Raw genomic sequence first — 7516 nt, 5'->3', positions numbered from 1 at the left:
TCCATGCCAGAAGTAAATGCAGTTGAGTCCTGAGCATTTGATTAAAGGGGGAAAGCCTATTTGCAATGTGGGGCCATTATAGGGGCTCTGCTTTCCCGCTTGGCTAGCTCTGTCTGAACTAATTCTTTGAACTTCCTGTTTCTTTCCTCCCTTTAGTATTATCAACTACTCCCAGTCATGGGGTCAGACCTCCTCTTCTACATCACCCCAGACAGGAGGACCCTGTTTTGACCTCCAGCCTTGACTCCAATCTTCAAATTTCAAGATGGAAACCAAAGTCCTGTCTCAGGAATTAATCACCTTGATTGGATCATAACCTAGAGGATGGAAACCTTCAGGGAACAGTTTCTGCCATCAGAGATGCTCTGAGTGACATTGAGAAAGCCCCACTGAACATTGCAGTGATGGGGGAGACTGGGGCTGGAAAATCCAGTCTCATCAATGCTCTGCAGGGAGTGGGGCCTGATGAAGAGGGTGCGGCTGCTTCCACTGGAGTCATATGTACAACCACGGAGAGGACATCATACCCATACTCCAAGTGTCCCAGTGTAACACTATGGGACCTGCCTGGCATCGGGTCCACTGCCTTCCAACCACATGATTATCTGAAGAAAATCAAGTTTGAGGAGTATGACTTCTTCATTATTGTCTCTTCTGGACGCTTTAAACATAATGATGCAGAACTAGCCAAAGCCATTGTGCAAGCGAATAGGAGTTTCTATTTTGTACGAACCCCACACAGATCATGATCTAGTGGTTCAAAAACGGTGTCGTCCTCAGAGATTTAATAGAGAGAACGTCTTAAAGGAGATTCGAAATTCCATTTCCAGTATACTTAAGGAAGTTACCCAGCAGGAGCCTCCAGTCTTCTTAGTCTCTAACTTTGATGTGTCTGACTTTGACTTCCCAAAGCTGGAGACCACCCTTCTGAGGGAGCTCCCAGCCCAGAAAGGCCACCTCTTCAAGCTCACTTTGCCAACTGTGACTCATTCCACCATAGACCAGAAGAGGGATGCACTGAAACAGAAGGTCTGGAAGGAATCTGTAATGCCAAGAGCATGGGCCACCATCCCATTTATGGGCTTGACCAAAAATGACATAGAGAAGTTGGAAGAGACTTTGAACCTCTGCAGATCTTCCTTTGGCCTGGATGAGGCATCCCTGGAGAACATTGCTGAGGATTTGCACGTGCCACTGGAAGAACTCAAGGCGAACATTAAGTCTCCACATTTGTTCTCAGAAGAGCAGGGTAAATCCTTAACAGATAAACTATTAGAGTACATTAGCTGTCCTTACTTTTCAAAGGTTTTCCACTTGCAAAATTACTTCATTGACACTGTGGCAAATGATGTTAAAAGTCTCCTTAGCAAAGAAGAGTTTTTTATGGAGAAGGTAAGTTCAATTCAATTCTAACACCTCTCACACTGGGAGGAGTCAATGGGGAAAAATAGGGTTTTCACAGTTGTTCCAGGAAGTACCTTGCTATCTCACTTTGTTGAAATGTTTCACAGTGACTCTAAGGAATTTTGTCAAATTCATTTTCTGCACCTGTTGAGATCTTATGGTCTCTCTGATTGAGACTGTTACATGATGCACTCTTAAGGCTCTTCATTATAAATTGCCTCATTGCTGTATTTTTATTTGCTTTGTTTTTAAGAAGCATTTCCATTAGAAGAAATCCTCCTTGTCTGACTGCTTTGTTTCCTATGCTTTGGGAACTCTATGTGGAAAAATCTGATCAAGTTTTTCATACTCATTTCCCTTTAGGAGCTCCAAATTCTTCATCTTATATTAAGCTCCTTGGCCCATTTAAAGCTGGATTTTGTATAGGATGAAAGATAAGGGTCAAGTTTTAGTTTTGCCTGGAGTCCAGTTTGCCCAGTTCCATTGTCAACAATGTGTCCTTTGTGCAGTATTAGTTTTTGAAGACTTACTGAGATGTTGATTGACTGTCGATGCACTCAGTTGGCTGTACATGTTTGGAGACATTCGGGGTCTTCTCTTCTGGTCAGTTGGTTGGTCTAGGGGCCTGTTTTCATGCCACTGCCATAATGTTTGCTGTGGCTCTGTACTATGCCTTGAAATCAGGTATTATGATGCCTCCTAGCCCTGTTCTTTTTGATTCATATTGTTTGGGCTATTTGCAATCTTTTGTGTGTCCATGTGAATTTTATAATTCCACAGTCTAGTTCTATTTTAAATGACACTGATGTTATAATGAGATTGTGTTGGCTCTGTAGATCACTATGTGAAGTACAGACACTTTGACAACATTAATGTTGATAAGCTATAGACATGGGAATCTTAGCATCTTTTGGAGCTTTCTTTGAGATTTCTTTCATCAGTGTTTTGAGAGCATCGTTCAATGCTTTCCATTTCCTTGGTAAATTACTGAAATTTGGTTGCTTCTTTCCTTTACCTCACTTTCCTTCCTTCTATCTTTTCTTCCTTCTTTTTTTTCTTCCTTCCTTCTCTCCTTTTCTCCTTGGCTTCCTATCTGCTGTGTGTGTGTGTAATTGTGGCTATTAAAAATGGACTTTCAAGGTTTCTTTCACAATGTCACTTCTGACTTTCTAAGGCAACTTACATTTTCATTCTAATTTCATTCATCAGTATTCTCTTGGATCTCGTTGAGTTTTCATTCTTATTATATTTCCGGTTCATCTACAACATGGTGGGTTATAGTGCAGCATGTCTACACAAATGTGTCATTATTCATTCCCATTCATCCTTCTATGTTTTAGTCATTCCTTTCCCTACTGCCTTCCACTGTGCCCTTGTGCTTCTCTGGGTCGCTCCCTTTACCCCAGAGTCCCTTCCTCACTTTCTTCTCATATATAATCTCCTGCTCATCCTATGTATTTCCCCCTTAACATTTCTTCCTCCCCTCTCATGTGATTGAGATAGTTGTCATTATTTTTGAAATATTGAACAGGAATTTCGTCCATTTCAATTTCTTCAGAAACTTTTATTAGAGAGCTAAGATCTTTTGTGTGTAACATTGCCTTGGTCATGTTTAATAACTCTTGTCTTCAGTATAGGCAATTTGTGCCTCACATGGAAATCTCTCTACTTATATACTGAGTCCTTACTAAGCAACTTCTCCAGAAAAATATGTCTTAGAAGATTAGTCTGTTACACAATATTGGGTTTATTTCTACCCGACCATCACAGTTTAGATGCCATATCTTTATTCTGGTGGCAATTAGTGAGTTTTAGCTCATTCCATTCCATGGAAGAATTGGAGAGAACCATTGTCTCAGATGGTCATGCAAGACTGGGTACTCTCATGCATTGCAAGCAACTATGACATGAATAGTAGAGTGTAAGTAATACATTATACATAAATTTATATTCATTTCTATAGCCACGATGACCAGGAGTTCCTAAATATTACTTCTACATGTGAACCAATTAAGGCCATAGTCCCAACACTAGAGTGGCAGAGAAAAGTAGATCCACAGGACTCATACTATGTGCATGTGCACCTGCACACATGCATGCAGCTTCAAACACAATGTCTCAAAGTATTCATATGAGAGTTTTGATATTTTAATATATTATTCCTAATGATTATAGGATCTATATTGACACCATCCTCCATATCCCTTACTGTTATTGGTGATCTGGCTTTCAACAAGGTGTTTGGCAGAATCACAACTAGAATTCTGTATAACTGAAGCTTCTGGATTGAAATCTTCATACACTAGAATATTAGAGCAACAAGCCAGTCTCTCCTGGACTGACTACATTTACCTTGTGTTTCAACTGCAATTCAAAGCCCTGTATGTGTTTTCTAACATCAAAAGAAAAGAATACGACTGTGGATCTACATGTTCTTCCAAAGTTCTGGTATTTTTACAATTGGTGTTGATAAACTTAGATCTACACTCAAAGCTATCATGAAGTCTGGGTTTGTACAATACATGAAATAGAAACAGTTTTAATGTCCTTGTAAGATTATACTAAAGTAGGAGTATGTGACAGGAACTGCATGTGACCTATAAAGTCCAAAATATGAAATCTGTGGACCTTTGAGGAAAACATGTGTGGCTTCCTAATGGAAACCTGTCTGATCTTCACCCTGTCTCTCCTGCCTTAAGACTCTGTCTCTCTTCCTGTGTTTCCTCTCTGTTCCTGCCCTCTTCCTTTCTCTCCAGGCCTGCTTTTTTTCTAATAAAGCTCTGTCTAACTCTGGGGGGTGGGGGAAGAATTGACTCTCTCTCAGAGAAGGGGTTTGGGAACACATTTCTTCAGGGTTCTTAACTTTAAAAAAATAAGGACACTTTGTTTAGTGTCTTCCTTAATGTCACTTTCTTTCATCTTCCTTCCTTTTTCCTTCCTTCCTTTTTCCTTCCTTCCTTTTTCCTTCCTTCCTTTTTCCTTCCTTCCTTTTTCCTTCCTTCCTTTTTCCTTCCTTCCTTTTTCCTTCCTTCCTTTCTTCTTTCTTTTGTTTTTTTCTCTCTCTCTTTCTGTATCCAGTTGGGTTTTTCATTTTTATTGGTTATTTGGTTGAGGTCTACAGAACACAAGAAAGCAGGGACATATGGAGAATTTGCTTACCACTGAGTCTGCTTACTACTGAGACCATCCCCTAGGTTCCCTGTTAAAAAATGATGGATGACATAGATGCATATCTCCTTTCAAATGACTTTTTTATTTATCTATTTTTGAAGTTTTCAAAGATGTACATACTGCATGTTAAGAATACACCCATTAGTCCCTTTGTCCCTAGGAAACAGTTTCACTTCCAATTTCATATCATACATATGTAGAAAACTAACATATCTATGTAAAATCTAAGCCCCATGATTAGAAATCATATTTGTCTTTTGGAGACTGGCCTAACTGACTTAATAGGATTATCTCCAGTTCCATCCACTTTCCAACAAATGACATAATTTGTCTTCTTTAAGTAAAGCACAGTCTATTACACACAGAGAGTGATGTGTCCAGCCCTCTGTGGGACATGGAATGAATCTTCTCCACTCCCCACCTCGTGGTCCTTCTCCCTTTATTCACAGACTTCACGAGAGAACTAGAATGGCTGTGCTAAGAGACCAGAGGTCACGAGGGCTGAGAAGCAATGTTTGCAAGCATTCACGTGAGGGAGAGCCTTTCCATGAGAGATGCTGTTTAAGAGTTTTGATATGTTGATCTGTGCCCTCAGGGTTTCTACAATGTATGGGTATTAAATTTAAAAAGAGTAAACAGAATTTGAAGATGATTTTAAATAAGAAATCAACACCAGAGCAGGAGACTGTGTGGAGTAAATGGACCTCGAATTGGACAGCAAAGGAAGAGGGAAGCCGTGGGAGAAGTAGAGTCTGAGAAAGAGGGCACTGGACATGCAGGCCAGAAATCTAGCCAGCAGCCAGGAACAGAGAGGAACGTGCTTCTGCCTATAAAGGGACAGAGGACGAAATCCTGCTTTACTGTACCACAAATCCTAGGCCCTGCTCTGCTATACTAATAATCACGATGTCTTCTTTCTCCTTTATTCAGCCTCTTCTAGGGCAAACAGCTACAGGCACGCCTTCCAGACCCTCTGCTCCAATGGCTCAGCTTTTGGCATCCAGCTTTGAAAACTTCTTTAAGAATTTCAGGAAGGAAAGCAAAATCCTCTCCGAGGAAACCATCACCTTGATTGAATCCCACCTGGAGAATAAGAACCTTCCAGGAGCAGCTTCTGTGATCAGCGATGCTCTGAGAAACATCGACAGAGCCCCACTGAACATTGCGGTGACTGGAGAAACAGGGGTGGGCAAATCCAGCTTTATCAATGCCCTGAGGGGAGTGAGGGATGAAGAAGAAGGTGCAGCCCCCACTGGGGTGGTAGAGACAACCATGAAGAGAACTCCATACCCACACCCAAAGCTTCCCACAGTGACAATATGGGACCTGCCTGGCATTGGGTCCACTACCTTCCCACCACAAAACTACCTAACTGAAATGAAGTTTGGTGAGTATGACTTCTTTGTTATCATCTCGGCTACACGTTTCAAAGACAGTGATGCACATCTGGCCAAAGCCATCGCCAAGATGAATACCAAGTTCTACTTTGTCCGTACCAAGATAGATGATGATATACGTAATGAACAGAGGAGAAAACCTAAGACTTTCAATAAGGATGGTGTCTTAAAGGAAATCAGAGAAAACTGTTCAAAGCATCTTCAGAAGGCTCTCTCCAGTGAGCCTCCAGTCTTCTTGGTCTCTAACTTTGATAAGTCAGCCTTTGACTTCCCAGAGCTGGAGACCACCTTACTGAGAGAGCTCCCAGCCCACAAGCGCCACATCTTCATGCTGTCCCTGCACAGTGTTACTGAGACTGCCATTGACCGGAAGAGGGATTTCCTGAAACAGAAGATCTGGCTGGAGGCCTTGAAGGCTGGAGCATGGGCCACCATTTCATTTGGGGGCTTGATCAGAGATAAAACACAGAAGGTAGAGGAGACCTTGGATCTCTACAGGTCTTACTTTGGGCTGGATGATGCCTCACTGGAGAAGATTGCCAAGGATTTTAATGTGTCTGTGAATGAAATCAAGGCACACCTCAAGTCTCTCCATTTGCTAACAAGGACCAAAGACATGTCCTTAGAAGAAAAATTACTGAAATACATTGAATATATTTCCTCTGTTACTGGGGGGCCACTTGCCGCAGGCCTTTACTTTAGAAAGACTTACTATTTGAAAAGTCTCTTCATTGATACCGTGTCAAGTGATGCCAAGACTCTTCTCAATAAGGAGGAGTTTTTATCACAGAAGCTGGGGTCCTGCGTGTCTGATGACCCAGAATACTGGGAAGCAGCTATGAAGCTTTGAGGAACTTACCTTCTGGCTGGCCTTGGGCCCTGACTTGGAGCCTACTATGAAGTAGCAATCATTTGCAGTGAAATGCCAGAGGATTCACCATCCCTTTCCTCTTTCAGAGACAGACTGTCACTGTAGCAAGTGGAAGAAGAGTCGTCAACAGTGTAAAAACTCATGGAAAGGCTGTCTCCCATTACAATATCACATATGAGAATACATGGTTGTAAACAGATGACTTAAAATACCTTTGTCCAATTAAACTTGGATCTTTTGTCTCATGGATATTCTCCAGGCATTGCCATACTCTCCTAAGATGAAGAAATCAGTTTCCTGCCTTGGTGAATATCTTTTGGTGTTTATCAAGTACAGGAGGCTGGTTCCCAGCACACATCTCCACATGAAGGGGTATCTCCTGGACCCAAGAGACACATGGTAGACTGTGACCAACATCCATGCTCCCTCCAGGATGGACACAAAAGCTACATGTAGATGGGATTGTGACCATTGTCCATGATCCCTCCAGGAAGAGCTGAGTAACACAGGGATAGGTGAACACACCTTCAAGTCCTCTCAGTCTTTGAAAACAAGGATATTTTATTTCACATCCTTCATCAGTCAACCTGAATGAGTTCAAACTTCAGGCTGTAGGCAGCACAAGCACTATTTACATTTTCTTTCTGGGCTGGAGGGATGGCTCAGAAGTTAA

General features: G+C 41.7%; 1 pseudogene; it reads left to right on the top strand.

Moving 5' to 3' along the window:
* Positions 1 to 256: 256 nt before the first annotated feature.
* LOC118588644 lies at positions 257 to 7516 on the top strand (annotated as a pseudogene).

This window comes from Onychomys torridus, chromosome 8 (assembly GCF_903995425.1).
Source record: "Onychomys torridus chromosome 8, mOncTor1.1, whole genome shotgun sequence".
In the NCBI taxonomy this organism is placed as follows: Eukaryota; Metazoa; Chordata; class Mammalia; order Rodentia; family Cricetidae; genus Onychomys; species Onychomys torridus.
This window is presented reverse-complemented; position numbering and strand designations above follow the sequence as displayed.